The 24,479-nt window shown below is 41.8% G+C and overlaps 1 long non-coding RNA gene across 1 annotated transcript in view; it reads left to right on the top strand.

Annotated features, from left to right (window-relative positions):
* LOC125448570 (uncharacterized) overlaps nucleotides 1–24,479 on the top strand; it is a 54,707-nt gene that overhangs the window by 13,884 nt on the left and 16,344 nt on the right. The window contains exon 2 of the long non-coding RNA XR_007246735.2: nucleotides 14,899–15,039. This is a non-coding gene — a long non-coding RNA (uncharacterized LOC125448570). The remainder of the gene's footprint in view (nucleotides 1–14,898; nucleotides 15,040–24,479) is intronic.

Genomic DNA, 24,479 nt, shown 5'->3' with positions numbered 1-24,479 from the left:
AGATGACAGTCTCCTGTGAGAAATAAAAGTTAACTGCAGAGTAAGTACACAATCTGGTACCCAGTTTAGAGGCACTTTCATCATAAAACTGGACATTGTGTTTCTGGTTGTTACAGAAATAGAAGGAACTGCTGATGCTTGAGAATCTGAAATAACACAGTGTGAAGCTGGATGAACACAGCAGGCCAAGCAGCATCAGAGGAGCAGGGAAGTTGACGTTTCGGGTCGAGACCCTTCTTCAGAATTGGGGGAGGGGAAGAGGATTCTGAAATAAATAGGAAGAGATGGGGAGGGGGATAGAAGATGGATAAAGGAGAAGATAAGGTGAGAGGAGACAGACAGGTCAAAGAGGCAGGGTTAGACCCAGTGAAGGTGAATGTAGGTGGGGAGTTAGGGGAGGGATAGGCCCGTCCAGGGAGGACGGACAGGTCAAGGAGGCAGGATGAGGTTAGTGGGTAGGAGATGGGGGTGGGGCTTGAGGTGGGAGGAATGGTTAGGGAGGCAGGGTCCAGCCGGGCTTGGGGGAGGGGATATTTTGAAGCTTGTGAAGTCCGCATTGATACCATTGGGCTGCAGGGTTCCCAAGCGAAATATAAGATGCTGTTCCTGCATCTTTTGGGTGGCATCGTCATGGCAATGCAGGAGGCCCAGGATGGACATGTCATCTGAGGAGTGGCGGGGGGAGTTGAAATTGTTCGTTACTGGGAGGTGTAGTTGTTTGTTGCGAACTGACCGCAAAGCGGATCCCAAGCCTCCACTTGGTTTCCCCAATGTAGAGGAGGCCACAACAGGAACAACAGATACAGTATACCACATTAACAGATGTGCAGGTGAACATCTGTTTGATGTGGAAGGTCTTCTTACAGCCTGGGATGGGGGTGAGGGGGAAGGTATGGGGCAGGTGTAGCACTTGCTTTGGTTGCAGGGAAAAGTGCTAGGGTGTGGGGCAGGGAGGGGGGGGGCGTGGTGCTGGAGCGGACTGTGGAGCGGACAAGGGAGTCACAGAGACAATGGTTCCTCCAGAAGGCAGATAAGGGTGGGGACTGAAAAATGTCTTTGGTGGTAGGATCGGATTGCAGATGGCGGAAGTGTCGGAGGATGACGCGTTAGATTTGGAGGCTGGTGGGGTGGTATGTGAGGATGAGAGGGATTCTGTTTTGGTTACTATTGTGGATGGGGGTGTGAATGATGAGTTGCGGGAAATGCGGGAGACAGCGTCGAGGGCATTTTCCATCACAGTGGAGGGGAAGTTGTGGTCCCTGAAAAAGGAGGACATCTGGGATGTTTGGGAGTGGAATGCCTCATCTCGGGAGCAGATACAGCAGAGCCGAAGGAATTGGGAATAGGGGATGGCTTTTTTACAGGAAAGTGGGTGAGGGGAGGTGTATTCTAGGTAGCTGTGGGAGTCAGTAAGCTTAAAATGGATATCAGTTTCCAGGTGGTTGCCTGAGAGGGAGACAGAGAGTCCAGGAAGGAGAGAGAGGTGTCAAAGATGGTCCAGGTAAACTTAAGGTTGGGGTGGAAGGTGTTGGTGAAGTGGATGAACTGTTCGAGCTCCTCGTGGGAACACGAGGCTGCGCCGAAACAGTCATCAATGTAACGAAGAAAGAGATGGGGGATAGGGCCAGTGTAGCTTTGGAAGAGGGATTGTTCCATGTATCCTACAAAGAGGCAGGCAAAGCTTGGGCCCATGAGGATACCCATGGCCAGCCCCTTGGTCTGTAGGAAGTGGGAGGAATTAAAGGAGAAATTGTTGAGGTGAGGACGAGTTTGGATAAGCGGATGAGGGTTTCGGTGGAGGGGGACTGGTCAGGCCTGTGGAACAGGAAGAAGCGGGAGGCCTTTAGGCCATCTGCGTGGGGACTGAATGTCCATGGTAAAGATGAGGTGTTGGGGACCGGGAAATTGGAAGTTCTGGAGGAGGTGGAGAGCTTGGGTGGTGCCACGGACATAGGTAGGGAGTTCCTGGACCAAGGGGGAGAAGATGGAGTCCATGTAGGTGGAGATAGGATTGCTGGGGCAGGAGCAGATGGAGTCAATGAGTCGGCCAGGGCAGTCAGGTTTGTGGATTTTGGGAAGGAGATAGAAGCAGTCGGTGTGGGGTTGGAGGCTGCGGGTGGGTGGTCACCTGAGGTGATGAGGTTGTGGATGGTTAGGAGATGATGGTTTGGTGCTTGGGGGTGGGGTCATGATCAACGGGGTGATGGGAGGGGGTTCAGAGAGCTGGCGTCTGGCCTCGGCGATATAGAGGTCAGTGTGCCATACTACTTTGTTTCTGGTTGTGTTTTTTTAGCTCAAAATCTATAACAGTGACTTCTAACTTCAAATGATTAAAGACATTTTGTCTTGGTCTATCCTTTTTTTTGTACCTTGAAATGATGATAAATTCTGAGTTCGGTTAGCTTTCTTTTCATTTTGCTCTTGTCCTGTTTTCGAAATCTGGAAAGCCCTTCATGATGCAAGATCCTCATTTGATTGTAACATTTTTGAAAGAAATGGATCAGAAATTGCAGTGGGAACTGCCTCGGGTTGATGGACCATGCCCTGGAAGAGTGGAGAGTGGGCATTGATCCTCTTCCTAGCTTGCTGAGCATTTCTCCAGACACCTAAGAGCGCTTTAACCTCAGACTTGCCTGGGATGGTTTGCTGCTGTTGTCTCCACTGCTGGTCCTGGTGGAAGAGGAAATCCTGCCTCCAGGAGGACCTCCCAACCCTTACCTGAAAAGCGGGCGCTGATGCCCACCCCTCCACCCCCTAGGTCTGCTGTGTCCACGGCAAATATCAGAAACTGTGCAGTGCAGCTCCAGACTGACAATACTTGTGTACAACAGGCTTTTATAGATGGCACAGGGGATGCCTGTATTTCCATGGATATCTTGAGTGGTGAGTTATTGTGGAAATAGTGTGTGGTTTGATGTGGCAGATATCAGACATGAGATACAAGTGAGGCAAAACAATAAGTAGCCTCGGTTGCAAGGAACAACTGTTTATTGACCTAACAAATTGAAGCAATCACTCTTATGAGTCCCTGTGTAACTAATGTGAGATTCCTTTTGTCCATTCCCAGTGCTATAATGTGTGCAACACCCTTCCTTCAAGCTACAATGGAGATAGTCTGCTGATCATTATGACCTTTGCCTGGAAAGACTGTAGTGGTGTCCTCTGACCATAGAATCATAGAATCCTGACAGTATGAAGAGATGCCATTTGACTTGCACCAACCCACCCAAGAGTATCCCATTCAGACCTATTCCCGTAACTCCGCATTTACCATGTCGAATCCATATAACCTGCACATAGAGTCATACAGCATGGAAACAGACCATTCAGTCAAACCAGTCCATGCCGAACATGATCCCAAACTAAGCTAGTCCCACCTGCCTGCTCCTGGCTCATATCCCTCCAAACCTTTCCTATTCATGTATCTGTCCAAATGTCTTTTAAACGCTGTAATCGTACCCACATCCACTACTTCCTCAGGAAGTTCATTTCAAACGCGAACCACCCTCTGTGTAAAAAAATTTGCCACTTATCTTTTTTTAAAATCTCTCTCCTTTCACCTTAAAAATGCACCCCCAAGTCTTGAAACCCTCATCCTAGGGAAAAGACAACTACTATTAACTCTATCTATACCTCACATGATTTTATAAACTTTTATCAGGTTGCCTGTCAATGTCCTATGCTCCAGTGAAAAAAGGTTCCAACCTGCCCATGATAACAAGGTGTGGAGCTGGATGAACACAGCAGGCCAAGCAGCATCTTAGGAGCAGGAAAGCTGACGTTTCGGGCCTAGACCCTTCATCAGAAATGGGGGAGGGGAGGAGGGTTCTGAAATACATAGGGAGTCTATATGTGACACGAACTTGAAAGAATGATGTACTTTCATCCATAACTCCCACTGTTCTACAATACTACTCTGGCCCTACCTTTAATTGTATTAGCCCTACCCTTGTTCGTCGTACCGAAATGCAATATCTCGCACTTTTCCAAATTGAAGTCCGTCCGTCATTTTTCAGCTATTGACCCATTGTCAAGATTCCTTTGTAATTTTAGAAAATTTTCTTCACTGTCTGCTATACCACCAATTTTGGTATCATCTACAAACTTACTAACCATGTCTTCTATATTCTCATCCAAATCATTTATATAAATGACAAACAAAAGAGGACCCAGAACTGAGCCCTGTGGAACAGCACTGATCACAGGCCTCCAGTCCAAAAAGTAACTCTCCGCCATTACTCTCTGTCTCCTGCCGTTAAGCCAATTTTGTATTCAATTGGCAAGCTCACCCTGAATCCTATATGACTTAACTTTATGAATTAGCCTTCCATGCAGAATCTTGTCAAAGGCTTTATCTCCTGAGGTAAAGATTTATATATAGAGATTCTATCGGTATTTAAGGAATAAAAGAATGATGAAAGTAAGATTAGGGCCAATCAAGGATAGTAGTGGTAAGTTGTGTGTGGAGTCAGAGGAGATAGGGGAAGCACTAAATGAATATTTTTCAACAGTATTCACTCTAGAAAACAACAATGTTGTCAAGGAGAATACTGAGATACAAGCTACTAGACTAGGTGGGATTGAGGTTCACAAGGAAGAGGTATTAGAAATCCTACAGAGGGTGAAGATAGATAAGTCCCCTGGGCCAGATGGGATTTATCGTAGGATCCTCTGGGAAGCCAGGGAGAAGATTGCCGACCCTTTGGCATTGATCTTTAACTCATCATTGTCTACAGGAATAGTGCCAGATGACTGGAGGATAGCAAATGTGGTTCCCCTGTTCAAGAAGGGGAGTAGAGACAACCCTGGTAATTATAGACCAGTGAGCCTTACCTCAGTTGTTGGTAAAGTGTTGGAAAAGGTTATAAGGAATAGGATTTATAACCATCTAGAAAAGAATAAATTGATTTGGGATAGTCAGCGCGGTTTTGTGAAGGGAAGGTCGTGCCTCACAAACCTTATTGAGTTCTTTGAGAAGGTGATCAAACAGGTAGATGAGAGTAAACCTGTTGATGTGGTGTATATGGATTTCAGCAAGGCGTTCGATAAGGTTCCCCACAGTAGGCTATTGTACAAAATGTGGAGGAATGGAATTGTGGGAGATATAGCAGTTTGGATCAGAAATTGGCTTGCTGAAAGAAGACAGAGGGTGGTAGTTGATGGGAAATGTTCATCCTGGAGACCAGTTACTAGTTCTGTACCGCAAGGGTCGGTGTTGGGTCCACTGCTGTTTGTCATTTTTATAAATGACCTGGATGAGGGATGTAGAAGGATGGGTTAGTAAATTTGCAGATGACACTAAGGTCGGTGGAGTTGTGGATAGTGACGAAGGATGCTGTAGGTTGCAGAGAGACATAGATAAGCTGCAGAGCTGGGCTGAGAGGTGGCAAATAGAGTTTAATGCAGACAAGAGTGAGTTGATGCACTTTGGTAGGAGTAATCAGAAGGCAAAGTACGGGGCTAATGGTAATATTCTTAGTAGTGTAGATGAGCAGAGAGATCTCAGTGTCCATGTACGCAGATCCTTGAAAGTTGCCACCCAGGTTGACAGGGCTGTTAAGAAGGCATACAGTGTTTTAGCTTTTATTAATAGAGGGATCGAGTTCCGGAACCAAGACGTTATGCTGAAGCTGTACAAAACTCTGGTGCGGCTGCACTTGGAGTATTGTGTACAGTTCTGGTCACCGCATTATAAGAAGGATGGGGACGCTTTGGAAAGGGTGCAGAGGAGATTTACTAGGATGTTGCCTGGTATGGAGGTAAGGTCTTACGAGGAAAGGCTGAGGGACTTGAGGCTGTTTTCATTAGAGAGAAGAAGGTTGACAGGTGACTTAATTGAAACATATAAAATAATCAGAAGGTTAGATAGGGTGGATAGGGAGAGCCTTTTTTCTCGGATGGTGACGGTGAGCACGAGGGGGCATAGCTTTAAATTGCGGGGTGAAAGATATAGGACAGATGTCAGAGGTGGTTTCTTTACTCAGAGAGTAGTAAGGGAATGGAATGCTTTGCCTGCAACGGTAGTAGATTCGCCAACTTTAGGTACATTTAAGTTGTCATTGGACAAGCATATGGACGTACATGGAATAGTGTAGGTTAGATGGGCTTGAGATCAGTATGACAGGTCGGCACAACATCGCGGGCCGAAGGGCCTGTACTGTGCTGTAATGTTCTATGTTCTAGATTTAAAAAGAATCTTGGACCTGTTACTCTGTTCCAATAAAGTGCAATGCAAGCGAGAGGAACAAGGTTTCATTTTCCACTTAGCCACCATACAAACTCAATTCTGAGTTCCGCACCTTCCGAGCCTGCATCCTCAATTTTTCTTACACATAAAATTCCACCTCTTGGGCCACTATCCCCCTTCATTGCCCCACCGCACACAGGCACATACACACACGTACACACACACACACACACACGCACACACACACACACACACACACACACGTACACACACACACACACACACACACGTACACACACACACAAACACACACACACACACACACACACACACACACACACACACACACACACAAAATTCCTTTTTATACCTTCATTAACACACTTTTTACATTTTTATCTTCTTTTCATTACCGTTAGCAACCAATTTGGTTTCGGCTCTGAGCATCTTCCAATCCAATTCCACTAATTAAGCATCTCCCTCTATCCATGGCATAATAAGGATAATTTTGCAATGACTTTCTGCTCTGAAAGAGTCATACTGGACTTGAAATATTGTCAATTTTCTCTTCACAGATGCTGCCAGACCCATTGACCTTCTCCTGCATCTCCAGTTTTATTTCTGATCTCTATCATCCTCATTATTAACCTTTTATAAACTATTAAGCTTGGAAAAACATCCCAAATCATTGACTTTGATTCAAGTCCTGGGACTTCTTCACAGGGTTTGAATGCTAATAATTGTCCTAAGTAAATTTTACCTCCCTAGGTAATTCCCATGGAGTCAGCTGCATTCAATCCTCCGAATTGTCCTGATGCATAGCTCTAGTTTACACAGTTGCATGACCATTTTTCCATCAGGAAAATTGGGTCAAGGTTCCTACCACTCTCCTGCCAAGATTACATCAGACAATGAAAACCCTTAATGACATTTCTGGGAAATATTTGTTGTGTCATCAGTTACAGTTTAACCTGGAGCTTCATAAATCCATTGAAATTCTTAGCAATGGGTCTGCCATATATCTTGCTATGAACAAAACCCCACACAGACCAAACCTGAGAATGAGTGGGGCCCAGCCGAGGAGCTCACCCCATTGCACCGTTGAATTAGGGACAGGCGCCTTGTGGGCAATCAAAATCCAGGGGAAAAAGATAGGTCCCCATTTACCTTGCAGCTTTAAATTAGGTGGGATGTCCACTGGATCAAGATTTCAAACCAAGGCTCAAACCCTCCCTTAAAAACCACTTCATCAGAATCTGCTTCCTTTCCTGAGGCTGGAATGCTGAAAATTCTTTTTGTTTCCTCCAATGTTTAAAACATAGGGATCCATGACTGAGTTGGTGAACAAAGTTTTGAAAATGGTTGTGATTCACTTAAGGCAGTCAAAGTAAATCCATTTAGTTCTCAATTCTAAGTTAGTTCAAAGTTATAAAATCATATTCATTTTAAGTTTCATGACAATTTTAAGATCTTGATATTGTTTTTAATCCAATGAGCTTTTGATTTCATGCATGCCACTAGCAGATGTTATGTTATTTTCTCTCATTGGAAGCTGGAAATGTAAAATATTTTGTTGACTTTGTCTAATAGTCAACAAGTAATCTTAGCATATGCCTGATTAATCATAAAAATCTCTTGTCGCTTGCAGATCAAACATCGGTATATTGTTTTGTGCTGAATGTTCAGATTACATATTAGTCCCATACTGCAAGCATTCCTATTATTCTAATGTTTTACACATGTTTGGCTTCTAAATGCACTACTGTACTTTCAAGTAATGCCAACTTTCCTAAAGGTCCGTAGCACTTCATTCCTACCTGCATTGTCACCCACACAGTCTCCCCTTCACTGAAAAAAACATCCTGTTTTTAGAGTAATCTGAACACGTGCCATTTTTTTTCTCATAAGTTCACAGAAGCACAGAATGGTTACAGCACACAAGGAGGTCATTTGGCTTGTTAAGTCTGTATGGATTCTCTGCAAGTACTACTCATCTTGGATCTGCCCTCTGCCTTTCCCCTTAACCCCGCAGGATTCTTGTTTCTCTTCACATAATCATCAATTCTCTTTTGAAGGCTATGATTGAATCTCCCTCCACATCACTCTCAGGCAGTGAATTTCACATCCTAATTACCTGTTGTGTAATGAAATTTTTCCCTCATGACACCGTTGCTTACGTTGCCTTAAGTTGGTGTTCCTGGTTCTTGAATTTTCCATCACTGAAACAATTTCTCCTTATCTACTCTGTCCAAACCCCTTCTGATTTTCAACACCTCCATCAAGTCTTCCCTTAATCTTCTCTTCTTTAAGGACAAACAATATTTCACAATAATGTTTTTAAAAAAAACAGGGGGTGAATGTATTCTTGAAATTGTCCTTAAAATTTCAATCAGACCAATCAGAGAAATGTGGCAGGGTTGGAATCTCTGAGAAGCTGCTCCTCCAAATCACAAATTCTGTCTCAAACAAAAACAGAAATTGCTGGAAGAACTGAACAGGTCTAACTTCATCTGTGGAGGGAAATCAGAGTTAACGTTTCGGCTTGAGTGACCCCCTCCTCAGAGCAAATTCTATATTCTTCATTACGCTGCTCAGCCCTACCAATCACAGGTTCCCTTCTGCCAACTCTTGTTGCTCCATTTGAAGCAATTGCTGTGATTGGAGAAGCAGCAAAGATGAAACAGAGTGAACTTCCCATTTGTCAAATCAAATGCAGCAATATTTCAGGAGGTCAGAGCAAAGAGGTATGTACCAATTGAGGCTGTATTGAACCCGAGTATCAACTCGGTGGACTGAGGAAGAAATAATGGATGGATAGAAAGAATCAGGTTGTGGTGTAAGTGAGAGGGGAAAGCAGTTTTTTCAGGTAGAAGAGGCAGTGCAGCTTATTTTTTCTCGGGAGTGTTGGGAGAGGGAAGAAGAGCTTGCGTACTGGGAATGTGATGGTAAAGCAAAGCCCCAAGTGTTGGAAAGGTGGGGGAAGAGGGGATTCTTACAAATTGCTGCTACATTACTGTACATAAAAGTCCTGTTAAGATCTTTTCTACTTCCCGAAATTTTGAGGATGCCCCAATTGATATTCATCCACATACAAAGAGCCAAGTCATCTACAATTTTAGTATTTTCAAGAACGCTGAGTTAAAATTTAAACTCAGGGAATGATTCAAATTTCCTTCAAAAGATGGCTTTACTGCATTAAACAAGGCCATCAATGGTCATGTTGTGAAGTCACAGCATACTGGTGTTACCAAGGTGGCTGAAACAAAAAGCTGACCAAATGCTCCAAAAGGCACTTATTTTTGATCCATTAAGAAAACTAGCTGAACAAGCCCTCATTAAAGTAGTTTAAAATGTATTGCTGATCCAAACTTAGGAAAATTCTCATCATTGGTGGTGTTTCTGAAAAAATGCAAAATTCTGCAACAATATTGCATACTCAGGGGGAAGTGGGATAAATTACAATATGTATGTGATACGTTTTGAAATTGAAAATGGAATATATAATTTATCACGAATTAAGAAAAAAACTTTATTGAAAAATTCCAAGTTAAAAGATTTAATGAAATGTATGTATACGATCTTTGGTATTTGTGCTGTCCTAACTTATGAAAAAAGAAAACCCTAAAATAAAATTCAGTGCAAATAACAAAAATAAGGTTATTATGTGACTGAATAGATGAGCTGTTTCTGTTCTTAATGCCACTGTGTTACTAATCCAGAACACCAAGGTAATGTCGGGGCATATAAGTTCAAACTCCACCATTGCAGATAATGAAATTTGAACTCAATACAATCTTGAATAGAAAATTGACCTTACATTATCTGTGCTTTTGTATTTTGTATCCCTTTTTTTGTAGGCACTGGGTTTTTCTTTCAGTCTGTGGGAATGAGACACATACAATATGATATTGAAGGTGGCAACAAACATTAAATTATACTCGTCTATCAAGGATTTCTTCCCCTAATGCTGGGTGGTTTAGTTTGTTTTGTAGAGGATTGCTGTACTTTAACAAGTTACAAATTAAAGTCAGCAGAATGAACAAGAAACTTGTCACTGTTAATGTGACTGATGACAGATTTGATGTTTAAAGTGTTTTAACATTTAAAGAGGAGGCTTATCAAAAGTATTCAATCATGTTGGTGTTATTTTTGTTCAAGCTTCCAGTCAGATTATTTCTTACTAGTTCAGACAAGCTGTATTTATTTCTTTTGCTGTCCAGTTTGTCCACATTTTTTCTGAGTTTTATTACTTAACCTGGGCTCTTGGAAGCTCAGTAATCTAATTGACATGTTCAAAATGATAAAAGGATTCAATGGAGCCAATACAAAAAAATTGCTTCCTTCTGGACATTCTAAAACAACAAATATTCATCTTGCTCCTCTAACATAATGCACAGTCCCAAGGTTCTTCATAGGGGCATGAAAAAAATGAGGTATCGCATTTAACCACAGAAGTCAATATTTGATAGGTGCCCATAAGCTTGGTAAAAAAGTTAGGTATCAAGGATTTCTCAAAGGGAATGAGAAGTGAAGATGTTTTGGAAGGGAATTCCAGCTGTTGAAGCCTATGCTAATCAAGGTAACAGTGGTGAGATAATTAAAATTCAGGACACATGGGCTGGAATTAGAGAAGCTCAGATGTATTGGATTGCTGTGGAGCTGGAGGAGATTACAGGGTTAGGGATGGGCAGTGGAAGGATTCCAGAAAGAGGATAAGAATTTCAGAACCTGACTGGCACCTGTTCATGCAATGTCAGTTAGTGAACAGAGCGGTGTTAGAGAAAGGAATTCCTTTGAGTTGCCATACAGGCAGCAGAAATTTGGAGAGAGAAGGTGTTGAGGTGTAGTGGCAGGATTGAAAAGGATCGCTTGAGAACAGCTTGTTGAGGGCGAATTGGACATGACAATGAGCAATTGAAATAAAGTGGAAAAGTACGTGGAAAACAGGCCTGATGCAAAAACAGCCTGTTTTAATACATGATGCTAAACTGCCTGTGAGAATTGTGCTGGGCCATCACACTGAGCCACCTGGAGATGTTTTTCTGTACCAAGGAAAATCTGGAAAAGTACAAGAAAGTGCCACAGGATGATGAAACAGTATGTAACCTTAGATACAGAATAATACTAATATCAGAGACTTAGCCTGATTCAGAGACTTTACCTCAGGCTGGGATTTGCGACTGTATGAAGGCAGTGAGACTTGTTACTCCAAACGTGTGTTAAAAACCAAAAGAACTGCAGATGCTGTCAATCCAGAACAAAAACAAAGTTGCTGGAAAAGCTCAGCAGGTCTGGCAGCATCTGTGAAGGCATAAACAGTGTTAATGTTTCGGGTCCAGTGGCCCTTCCTCAGATCCCGAAGCGTTTACTTTGTTTTTTCTATACGAGTGTTACCTGCTGTCAGACTTCATCTTGGACCGGGATTGGGAACGGTGCCAGGAACTTCAAGTCCTCGAGACCAGCTGTTGTAAAGCAGGGTTCTTATTACACAAATTGTGTGAAGCTCATTGTTAATATACGTTTACTGCTTTGTGTGTTTGCATATATGCAAATAGTTATCTACTGTTTAACATATAGTTAACATTCAATACATAAATTTTCTGCTTATTATTTTCATCGCTACTTTACACATAGATATATTCATAACTGCCAATAAACATGTCAATTTGGATCACTTAATCCATAGAGTTTTGTTACATCTCACCAAATCCATTACAGAACCATACTTGAAGTAAACGTAGTTGCTGGGTACATGCAAAACCTGTGCCTTTGGATGATTTTGTTGATGATAATCATCAGTGTTCCCATTAATTTTGGTTTTCTCTGGCATGGCACAAGGCAATGCCACAAACAGCAGCAGCATGTTGCTAGCTGTGAGCCGACTCTCAGAGCAGCCACACTGCTGGGAGGGAGCGTTAGTTATCATGTAGGTGAGAAATAGAAGGGGGTCAAACACTGGTGCTTGAAAAATACCAGAGGTAGCAGGCTGAGAGCATGAAGAGGCGCCATTGTAAGAGATTTTTCAGGCTACAGTTAGATGAGAACGGAAACAGGTAAGATCAGTCTCACCGAGCTGGTTGACAGTGCACAGATACGGGAATCAGATGATGAGGTCAACTTTCTCAAAGACTGTAGACAGCTTGAGAAGGAAGTGAAGGGAAAGCTTACCTTTTTCGCAGTCTCATAGATAGTCATTCAGGATATTGATGAGTCAGCATTGTGGCTGGGGTTGAAACCTGGTTGGAGGGAATGGTTCGGAGACTTAAGAAATGGAAAACACGTTCAAAGACTCTGGAGATCAGAGTCATTTGCAAGGACAAAGGAGATGAGGCTTGGATCTTTGCGAAGTGTGATGCCCGTTGATGTGAATGAAAGAGGGACTGTGCCAGAAGAGGGGAAGTGACTGTATCGTGGTTTTGTTACTGGATTATTAATTCAGAGATACAGGCTAATTCGCTGGGGTCAGGGCTCAAATTCCTCCATGGCAGATGGTGACATTTGAATTCAATTAATTTTGGAATTAAAAGCTCAATTAGTTGTCACATGAAACTATTGTCAATTGTTGTAATGTCTTTTATTGGAGGATCATATTTTCCATAACAGATTCAAAAAGACAAAGTAGATAGTGATACACAAGTGATTAAAATCATCTTCCCTATAATTGATGGGATGAGACCAGCAAGGCCACATGAAATGTCGATGTCAAGGGATTGGCTATGACTGTGGGTATAGAATTTACATGAGGAGCATAACATAATGCAATAACGGGCCATAGTTTTAAAATTGGAGGTATGACCACATTTACAAAGGGATGGTGAAAAGATGAAACCCTTTTCCCTATGTGACTGCCAATGCTGAGTTAATTGAAATGTTACAGGCTGAAATCAAAAGACTTTTATTTGGTAAGGACATTGCCTGACATGAATCAAAGGTGGGTCAGTGTAAGTGAGGTACATCAGCCATGTACTAATTATATCATGGAACGGTTTGGGGGTTTTGTTGTGTGGCCTACTGTTGGTCCCAAGTTGTTTGTTTACAATTTCACTTTGAATAATTAATATTTGATTCTGTCAGCCAAGAGCGATCTAAAATGATACATACATTTGCATGATGATCACAAGTTGCCCAACCTCCAAAACATTGTATTGCAGTTTTGAATGATTAAACTTGTAAACACTTTTTAAATATCTATACAACTATTGAATTAAAACACATGGATTTCTACTCTTTTGGAGAAAGGTGATGTGTTATTTCTCTCAACAAATATGTAATATACTTTTAAAAGACATGTTCTTGATGCTATCACTATAACATGGCATGTGACCTAATAATATGAAGGACTCAGTATCTCTCTTGCCAAGACCTCTTGCAACATAACATGAAGAGGAAAGCATGTATTGTGCATCCAAATTATTTAGCTGGAGCCCGGACGAGGAAGTATCTATGATTATAATATACATTTGCAGACATCAGGTGCTGTAACAAGATTTAATTGAATATTTCAGTACTATATAACCCACATCTCATTTTTATGTTCTGGGTGTTAGTTTAATTATCACACTGTGATAGTTGCAAATCATCAGCTATCATTACCATGTCTATCACATGATATTTAAAAGCACACACCTCTCACAGTTGCAATCCACAAGGGAGAATGTGAAGTAACAGTCATATTCATATATATAACCACCAATCAGATGGCCCATATGAGAATGGCTGTCAAGATTGTAATGTCTAACTGCTTAGGCTTTACATAATTTTGCAGTATCACCAGTAGTAATATGCATATCAATCAATGGGGGAAATGGTGGTATAGTGGTAATATCATTGGCTCAGTAGTCCAAACTAATGCTTTTTGGAACCATGGGCTCAAATCCCACCACAGCAGCTAGTGTCATTCAAATTCAATTAATAAAAGTCTGGAATGTAAGGCTTGTCTCAGAGACAGTGACCATAACAACCACCATTGTTGTAAACAGGGTGGATTTTTACAAATGCCCCTGAGGAAAGGCAGTCTATATTCCTTTATGTCTGGTCTACATGTGACTCCAGGCAACAGCAATGTTGGGGATGCGCAACAGATTCTGGCCTTGCTAATGATGCCCACATCTCACAAAGAAAGAAGAAGACATATAAAGTAGGTGATGGACAGTTTAATTAATCAAGCCACTGCATTCATCCCCCCTCCCATCGGCAACCAGCAGCACCAGGAAAGAAAGCAGCAGTTTTCTGGAATTATAAGATTTGGAAAGGTCATTGGATTTACAGTTTATACACAGCCTCATGTCCTACCTGTATGAAATGGAAGGGAATGGTCTGCATTTAATGTGACTCATTGTAGCAGGAACCACGGCAGTTGGGCCCACTTTACTGTGGAAGAGGCTCATCTCCTGGCTGTGAGACAATCTTCCTAGATTAAGTCGGAAGCCATTGGCAGTTCATAGTTTATTTAATTGACGATGAGATGTCAATTGGTTCATTCATGAACTATAAACCCCGTTTATCCTGGAATCCTCTGCTAAATTTCTTGACCCCTTTAGAAGGCCACCCAGTATACATTTGGGATGTATGTGTGTACGTGTGTGTTCATCTTCTACTGCTTATTTGTAATTAACAGCACCACAAGTCAATGTTTGTTTTCCAGCCAGTAGTAATAATAACTTGGATATTACAACTGCCTCTTGTAATCAGTGCTCCATGTCTCTGAACAGATCTCAGGCAATCTGAAATTCATTTCAGGAGTTTGATAAGCATCATCATGAAGAGATGGAAAGGGTGGACAGCAAAGTGATTACAAAGAGGAGGAGGGTACTGCAAAAGCTGGAATTTGGTGAAGCTTACAAAGCCATCTGGTAAGCTTGGCAATGAATTTGTTTAATAATAGTCCTTTTTTTTTGCTCAGAAAACCCTTTGTTGTTATGATGGCCAAATTATAGAGGATGCAATTCTGGAAATTCTTCTGGATGATAGTGAAGGACTTGAATTTAATGTCTCAGCCCGGCGCATACGTGACTTGGACTTACCCGAATTATTCTCTATAGAAAAGTTCTCTTCTCTATGTGCGTTTGAGTTGTTGCTGAAATCTTTTCACTGCCATACAAGATATTTTTAAGCAACCACGAAGGATGTTAGAAAATGACACAAAACTGTGTTATGCAAACTATCTTGCTGTGCATTTGGTACAGCATTTGAGCTCATCTTGCCTGCTTTATGAATGCAGTGATGCTCCGTTTCTACGCAAAGTTCTCTGAAATCATCCCATGAGGTCAGACACAACACTTTAATAATAGTTCTGCTGGTTGCATACCCATGGGAATACGAGATGACCGGATTTTACAGGCGTACAATGATAATATCACGCTAAAGACAGAACACATCTGAATTGATGAGGTGGCAATCAAATAAATGCTGCAAAGAGGGCTGTACCAAGAGAGAGCAGGGGATTCCTGTTCTGAGTATAACCTCAGGAGGTGTTGGAGCAAGTTCAAATCAGGTGCAAGGCCACTGATATTTGTTTTATATCCTTCCTTAAGGCAGCAAATGTTTGTTTCTCTAATTTCTACAATGGAATTTTAGCTTCTTGGTATTTCTTAAAACGAGAGATCAATCAGTAGATATTGTGGACAAGATAGTTGATCGCACAGCCAAACATAAATTTTATGTGGAGTACGTTTGATGAACTGAAGGATCTTTATTTCTGAATTTTCTTTAATTCGTTAATTCTGAGTTATTTGTCTTTCCTACACCTGAATTATATTATATTTGCAGCTACAATAGAATCATTAAAACAAATTTTGAAGGTTAATTGTTAAATTTCATTACTGTTTCCATCATATCGGAAGCTAATGATCTGATGTGGTCTGGTTGCATACTATTTGAAGTGCAGATTTTATTTGTAAAATATTTGTTGCACCTAGAATACAAATCCACTAAGTACTGGAAATGATTTCAAGCTTTCTCGCTTGCTGCTTGCTGGTGAATATGAAATAGAAATTAAAATGCATGGAATGCTTCTGGTTCACTGCAGGAAGCATGTAGGAGCCGTGCAGTCTGCAGGTGGTAAAGATAAGTTACTCATTTAAGTGATAATTAATCATAGTATTGTGAGAGAGACACATTGCAAATTCACTGTGTCGTGAAACTGCCATGTATTTTATGATTCAACAATAAAAATCTAATTTGCAATTGGTTCCTCCTTTTGGGAATTTTCAAATACATAATTGAAATATATTCAATTCCCTGCATGAAAAAACTATTGTGCTCATTTGTATGGCTGTTAAAAAAAGAAGTTGATGCAAATGTGGTGAATAAATATAAAATTTCAGGATTTCAGCGAAACCAGTGGTTCATTTATCGCTTTCTTCCAATTAGATATTATTTTAGAATGCTGGAATAACATTCCAGTTTATATACAATGTACAGAGTTAATCAGGGCCAGGCCTTCTAACCCATAAGCCAATGCTTTGTGCTATGCAGTTCAACTGTGTCCAACATCATATGGTATGATTTGGGTGTCGCACCCCGGCACAGTAATTCTTACTGCTTTTAGTGTAGAGGAAGATGGTGGGCTGAAAAAGTGCCATTTACCATCCTTTGTTTCTCCGACCCATTTTCTTGGACAGATGAGCTTCATGATTCTGCTTCCTCTTGCAATGAACTTCCAAACAGTTGGCCTCCAGAAGTCACAGTATCAGCAACTGTAGCGTAGATGTCAGTGCCCATGTTCACTGTCATTAATCTCACAGTTTACGCAGCCTCTTAATTTCTTCATAATTTAGCCCAATGTCTGGAATTGCACACAAACCAAAAAAAAACAGTAAAATTGTGACTTAGAATATCTTTGAATTGAGTTGTGATGATGTCAATTATTCAAAATAAACTTATCCAGTCAGTTGAATCTCAAACTTCAGTCTCCAGCATCAGATCCAGGGAGACAAACCGAGAGGAGATGACAAGCATTTGGTCACCTTGAAAGATCACAACGACAGAACCTTTCACATATTCACTCAGCAGCATTGATCCAGAGGAAGTCATTCTTCACCATTTATACCTCTTTTATAATTTCCTGCAGATCCACCACAGCAAATCTTAGACACAAGGCAATGATGTTAGTGATAAGACAATAAGATGTACAAACAGAAGTAGGTCATTTAGTCTTTCTAATCTGCTCTACCATTCAAGGAGATCATGGCTAATCTGATAATCTATCACTTTCATGCCTTTTACCTGTAGCGCCTGATTCCCTTACTAAACAAAAGTCTGTAGATCTCAGTTTTGAATATACTTAATGGCCCAGACTCAACTGCATTCTTCTGTTACAACTTTCACAGATTCATTACCCTCTGAAAGAAAAAAAGCTCCTCATCTCTGTCTTCAATGTGTGCCCCCTTACTCTGACATTATGCCCTCTGATACTGGACTCTCCCACAAATGGAATCAACCTCTCTGAATCTGCTTTGTTAAGGGCCTTAAGAATCTTGAACGTTTCAATGAGGTTTCCTTTCGTTCTTCTAAATTCCAATCAATATAAGCTCAACCTCTCCTCCATTTCTGGGACCAACTGGAGAACCTTCTCTGGATTGTCCCCTGTGCTTGTATATTTTTCCTGAGATAAGGGGCTCAAATTCATTCACATTATTCTAGCTGTGGAATGACTAGTACCTTATTTAGCTTTAGCAAATCTTCTCTGCTTTTATACTCCATTCCCTTTGAAATAAAGGCCAACATTCCATCCACTTTCCCTATTATTCTCTGAAATGGTTGCTAGTTGTTTGCAATTCATGCACAAGGATCCAAATTCCTCAGTGCTGCATCTTTCTGCTGTCTTTATCCATTTATATGATGATGATTACAGTGATAATAATGGTGGTAATGAAGATAATATTGATGATGATCGAGATGATTTTGATTATGATCAAACTGTGTTGATCATGCTGATGGTGGCCATGATGGTGAATGGGTGGTGATTCTTGTATTGATGATATACGATAACTATTCAGTCCACCTTTATCTTCCTTGCTATTTTTCATTCATAGTTTATTTTCCAATTCTTAATCAATTTCTTGGAGATTATTTAGTGTGTTGATTTCCCCCCAATACTCACTCATTGGACATTGGATGAAGGATATAGAAGCTTACTTTTAGAGATCTCTGTAGCAGTGGTGTCCTTTCATGCACAAGCCACAGTGTCAAGGGCCATAGACCCATAATGCCATAAACACGAGTAACAAAGCATCAGCACATATTTCCTGCACTTTCTATATGCTCAGGATTGAACATAGAACATTACAGCACAGTACAGGCCCTTCGGCCCGCGATGTTGTGCCGACCTGTCATACCGATCTCAAGCCCATCTAACCTACACTATTCCATTCCATGTACGTCCATATGCTTGTCCAATGACGACTTAAATGTACCTAAAGTTGGTGAATCTACTACCGTTGCAGGCAAAGCGTTCCATTCCCTTACTACTCTCTGAGTAAAGAAACTACCTCTGACATCTGTCCTATATCTTTCACCCCTCAAATTAAAGCTATGCCCCCTCGTGCTCGCTGTCACCATCCTAGGAAAAAGGCTCTCCCTATCCACCCTATCTAACCCTCTGATTATTTTATATGTTTCAATTAAGTCACCTGTCAACCTTCTTCTCTCTAATGAAAACAGCCTCAAGTCCCTCAGCCTTTCCTTGTAAGACCTTCCCTCCATACCAGGCAACATCCTAGTAAATCTCCTCTGCACCCTTTCCAAAGCTTCCACATCCTTCTTATAATGCGGCGACCAGAACTGTACACAATACTCCAAGTGCAGCCGCACCAGAGTTTTGTACAGCTTCACCATAACCTCTTGGTTCTGGAACTCGATCCCCCTATTAATAAAAGCTAAAACACTGTACGCCTTCTTAACAGCCCTGTCAACCTGGGTGGCAACTTTTAAGGATCTGTGTACATGGAACCGAGATCTCTCTGCTCATATACACTGCTAAGAATCTAACCATTAGCCCAGTACTTTGCCTTCTGGTTACTCCTACCAAAGTGCATCACCTCACACTTGTCTGCATTAAACTCCATTTGCCACCTCTCAGCCCAGCTCTGCAGCTTATCTATGTCTCTCTGCGACCTACAGCATCCTTCGTCACTATCCACAACTCCACTGACTGCAAATTTACTAACCCATCCTTCTACGCCCTCATCCAGGTCATTTATAAAAATGACAAACAGCAGTAGACCCAACACCGACCCTTGCGGTACACCACTAGTAACTGGTCTCCAGGATGAACATTTCCCATCAACTACCACCCTCTGTCTTCTTTCAGCAAGCCAATTTCCGATCCAATTTAATCAAAAGAAAATAATGTGGAGGTGCTAGGGTCCCAAAGTTTACGAGAATGTAGTTTCATCAGATGGACGTTTGAATTGCTTATGTGAGGAACAAGAGGATAGCCAAGTGAGGGTAGGGCCAATCAGGTATAATGGAAGGAACTTGTGTAAGGAGTCAGAGAAGGTGGGGGAGGACCTTAATAAATACTGTGCTTCAGTATTCACTATGTGAAAGGGAACTTGTCGTTTGTGAAGGCAGTGTGAAGCAGGCTGATATGCTCATACAGGTTGATAATAGGAAGGAGGATGTACTAGAAATTTTGAAAAACACGAGGATAGATAAGTCCCCTCGACCAGACAGGATATACCCAAGGGTTTTATGGGAAATGAGGGAAGAGATTACTGCACCTTTGGCGATGATCTTTGCATCTTCACTGGAGTAGTATCAAAAGATTGAAGGGTGGCAAATGTCATTCCCTTGTTCAAGAAAGGGAATAGGGATAATCGTGGAGATTACAGACCAGCCAGTCTTGCTTCTGTGGTGGGAAAATCATTGGAGAACATTGAGAGATAGGATTTACGATTATTTGGAAAAGCAGAGTTTGAAGAAATAGTCAGCATGGCTTTGTGAGGGGCAGGCCATACCTCACAAGCCTTATTGAATTCTTTGAGGATGTGATAAAACACACCGATGAAGGTAGAGCAGTGGATGTGGTGTATATGGATTTTAGCAAAGAATTTGACAAGGTTCCACGGGGTAGGCTTATTCAGAAAGTAAGGAGGCATGCAATTCTGGCTGTCTGGGTACAAAACTGGGATAACAAGGTGTGGAGCTGGATGAACACGGCAAGCCAAGCAGCATCAGAGAAGCAGGAAGGCTGACGTAGAAGGGTATAGGCCTGAAATGTCAGCCTTCTTCCTCCTCTAATGCTGCTTGGCCTGCCGTGTTCATCCAGCTCTTTACCTTATTATCTCAGATTCTCCAGCATCTGCACTTCCTACTATCCCTGGATACAAAACCCGCTGTCCAATAGAAGACAGAAGGTGGTAGTAGATGGAAAGTATTCAGCCTGGAACTCAGTGACCAGTGGTGTTCTGCAGGGATCTGTTCTGGGACCTCTGCTTTCTGTAATCTTTATAAATGACTTGGATGAGGAAGTGGAAGGGTAGGTAAGGAAGTTTGCTGATGACAGGAAGGTTGGTGGAGTTGCGGACATGGTGGAGGGCTGTTGTAGATTGCAATGGGACATTGAAAGGATGCAGAGCTGGGCAAAGTGGCAGAATTCAACCCAGAAAAGTGTGAAGTGATTCATTTTGGAAGGTCGAATTTAAATGTAGAATACAGGGGTAATGGCAGAATTCTTGGCAGTGTTGAGGCTCAGAAGGATCTTGGGGTCCATGTCTATAGATCCCTCAAAGTCGCTACCCAAGTTAAAAGGGTTGTAAAGAAGCAGTATGGTGTGTTGGTTTTCATCAGAAGGGGAATTGAGTTTAAGAGCCATGCGGTTATGTTGGAGCTCTTTCAAACCCTGGTTAGACCACACTTGGAATATTGTGTTAAGTTCTGGAAACCTTATTATTGGAAAGCTGTGGAAGCTTTGGAGAGGGTGCAGAGGAGATTTACCAGGATGCTGCCTGGATTGGAGGGCAGGTCTTATGAGGAAAGGTTGAGGGACCTAGGGTTTTTTTCACTGAAGCGATAGAAGGATGAGAGGTGAATTGATAGAGATGTACAAGATGATGAGATGCAATAGATAGAGTGGATAGTCAGAGACTTTCCCAGGATGGAAATGACTGTTACATGGGGGCATAATTTAAAGGTGATTGGAGGAAGATATAGGGGAGATGTCAGGGGTAGGTTCTTCACACAGAGAGTGGTGGGCGTGTGGAATGCGCTACCGGCAGTGGTAGTAGAGTCGGACACTTTAGAGACTTTTAAGCAACTCTTGGATTGACACATGGAGGATAGTAAAATGTAAGGTATGCAGGGGAGATTGACCTTAATGGAATAATAGGTTGGCACAACATCGTGGGCTGAAGAGCCTGTACTGTTCTATGTTCTATGTAATTATGTATCTATTATAAAGATTGTACCAGTGCGGTGATGCTACCATCACTGAGATTATTGGCAGGTTTATGTAGGCGAAAGACAGTGTAGTGTTTTCATGTTCATGTGTTGGTGGTCAATAGAGAGAAAGTCTCTATTTAAATATGTAAATAAGGCTATTGTGCCAAAGGAAGATGTCAGTGACAATGTGATAACATATTGGAAATCCATTTACTTCTTGGTTCTTTCATTCGCCACAATGATAATAAAATACAAAGATTTTCACAGGCTGGACCAGATTCTGAGAAGCCTCTGAAAATGGATGGGAAATTGATATCTGAAACAGCGCTGACCATGTGATCTTGTATGGTGTCTTTAGGCAAATTAGCTAAAATAGAAACTAAAATGTTAAAAATCTGCTACTATGTGTATTCAGAGTTTCTAGATTTTCTGTCAGGGTCACCTCATTCTGCCCTGATCAACTTAACTATGAGATTTTATAAATCTCAGTCTAAATTTTCCTAAATGCATTACTGATCCAAATTGAATCAACAAAGTAATGAAAGGTATCATTAACAACATCACTGAGCAGCACTTATTTTGTGATATCTTACCCAGTGACGCCTAATTTGGGTTCCATCAGGGCAACTCAGCTCCTGACTTCATTACAGTCTCAGTTCAAACACCGACAAAAAAACTAATTTTCACAGATGGGGTGAGAGTGATTGCCCTTGACATCAAGGCTGCATTTGACTGAGAGTGGTGTCAAGGACCCCAAGTCATACTGGAGTTGATGATAACTGGGGCGAAAGCTCTGCTAGTTGATGTCATATCTGGCAGAAGGAAGATGGCTATTATTCCTGGATGTCAGCCATCTCAGCTGCAGAACTCTTTCACGGTGGTATCCTTGGCCCAACCATCTGCAGCTACACTGGCCTTCACTCCATTATTTAAGTCAGAACTGGGGATATCTGCTGATGTTCAGCATCTTTCGTGATTCCTCAGGTAGTGAAGCTGTTCATGTTCAAGTGCAACAAAATCTGGACCATAGCCAGATCTGGGCTGAAAAATGCAAAGTAATATTCAGACTACACAGGTACCATGCAAAGACCATCTCCACTCAGAGATAATCTAATTATTACCCCTTGATAGTCAATGGTGTTACCTTCATTGAATCTCCCACTATCGACTTCCTGTGGGTTACCATTGACCACATTCTGATCTTGACTATCCATTTAATGGATGGATGGTTAACCAATGGTTACAAGAGCAGATCAGTAGCTAGGAATACTGCAGGAAATAAGTCACCTCCTGGCTCCACAAAACCAGTTTACCATCTATAAGGCATAAGTTAGGAGCTGGATGGAAAACTCCCCACTTGCCCAGTTGGATGTAGTTCCAAAAACACTTGAGAAGGTTGACACCATCCAGGATGAAGCCTGTTTCATTTGCACCACATCTGAACAAAGAACAAAAGAACAAAGAAAATTGCAGCACAGGAACAGGCCCTTCAGCATTCCAAGCCTGCGCTGACCCAGTCCCTCTATCTAAAACTGAAGCCTATTTTCCAAGATAACAAAGTGTGGAGCTGGATGAACACAGCAGGCCAAGCAGCATCTCAGGAGCACAAAAGCCGATGTTTTGGGCCTAGACCCTTCATCAGAAAAGGGGGATGGGGAGAGGGTTCTGAAATAAATAGGGAGAGAGGGGGAGGCGGACCAAAGATGGATCGAGGAGAAGATAGGTGGAGAGGAGAGTATACGTGGGGAGATAGGGAGGGGATAGGTCAGTCCAGGGAGAATGGACAGGTCAAAGGGGAGGGATGAGGTTAGTAGATAGGAAATGGGTCTGTACCCCTCTGCTCCCTGCCCATTCATGTAACTGTTTAGATACATCTTAAATGATGTTATTGTGCCCATCTCTACCACCTCTGCTGGAAACGTGTTCCAGGCACCCACCACCCTCTACGTAAAGAAGCAAGCATCCACTCCCTCCATGACTGACACTTAGTGTGTACAAGATTGACTGCAGAAATTCGCCAAGGTTCCTCAGACAGCATCTGCCAAAATCATGACCACTTACATCTAGAAGGACAAGGGGAGCAGACACATGGGCACACCACCACCTCCAAGTCATTCACTGTCTTTGGAATAGATTGCCATTCCTTAAGTGTTACTGGGTCAAATTCTGTCCCAAATGGAATTTACCTACTCGATGAACTGCAACAGTTCAAGAACGCAACTCACCACCAACTATTGTGGGTAAGGGACAGGCAACAATTACTGCTCCAGCCAGTGACAGCTGCATCCCATTGATAAATATTAAAAATAAATTCTGTAGTAGTCACTGGCTCACACGTTGACAAATGCAAATGAGGTCAATGGGGACCACAATTTCTCTGGATACTCCAATTATGAATGTCCACCTTAATTTGTTGAGAAAATAGTCCAAACTAGTCACAAAAGGTCGGTACCAGCAAGAGCAACACAATTAATGTCTCCTACACATCCAAGCTATTGACAGCGCCTGATATAAAATTTAAAACTTTCATAGAAGTGGCTGAGTTAAACAATTTGTACAGGTTTCTCATTTTCAAATGTAAAAATCTATTTAGTATAAATGGTGTTAAGCCTTTACTTATATTTGTTGTAATTCCTTTTTGCAGTCAGGATGGTGCCAGACAGCAGCAGTCAGCCAAAATAAAGTCCAGTCACTATTGTTGTAAATTCTGGTGCAGTCTATTTTAATATCAGTCAGTCTGTCTTGTCAGTAAGTGGCTGGTTGCTTTATTTTAAACAATGCTATGACATGAAAGTAAGGCCAGCTTGATAGAGCAAGACAGGAGCTGCTATCTTCTCATGCATACAAGTCACAGCTCCATTAGATGCCAGCTTATGTCACTCCCATTCCATCCCTGACTCAGGGTCAT

This window comes from Stegostoma tigrinum, chromosome 2 (genome assembly GCF_030684315.1).
Source record: "Stegostoma tigrinum isolate sSteTig4 chromosome 2, sSteTig4.hap1, whole genome shotgun sequence".
NCBI lineage: Eukaryota > Metazoa > Chordata > Chondrichthyes > Orectolobiformes > Stegostomatidae > Stegostoma > Stegostoma tigrinum.
This window is presented reverse-complemented; position numbering and strand designations above follow the sequence as displayed.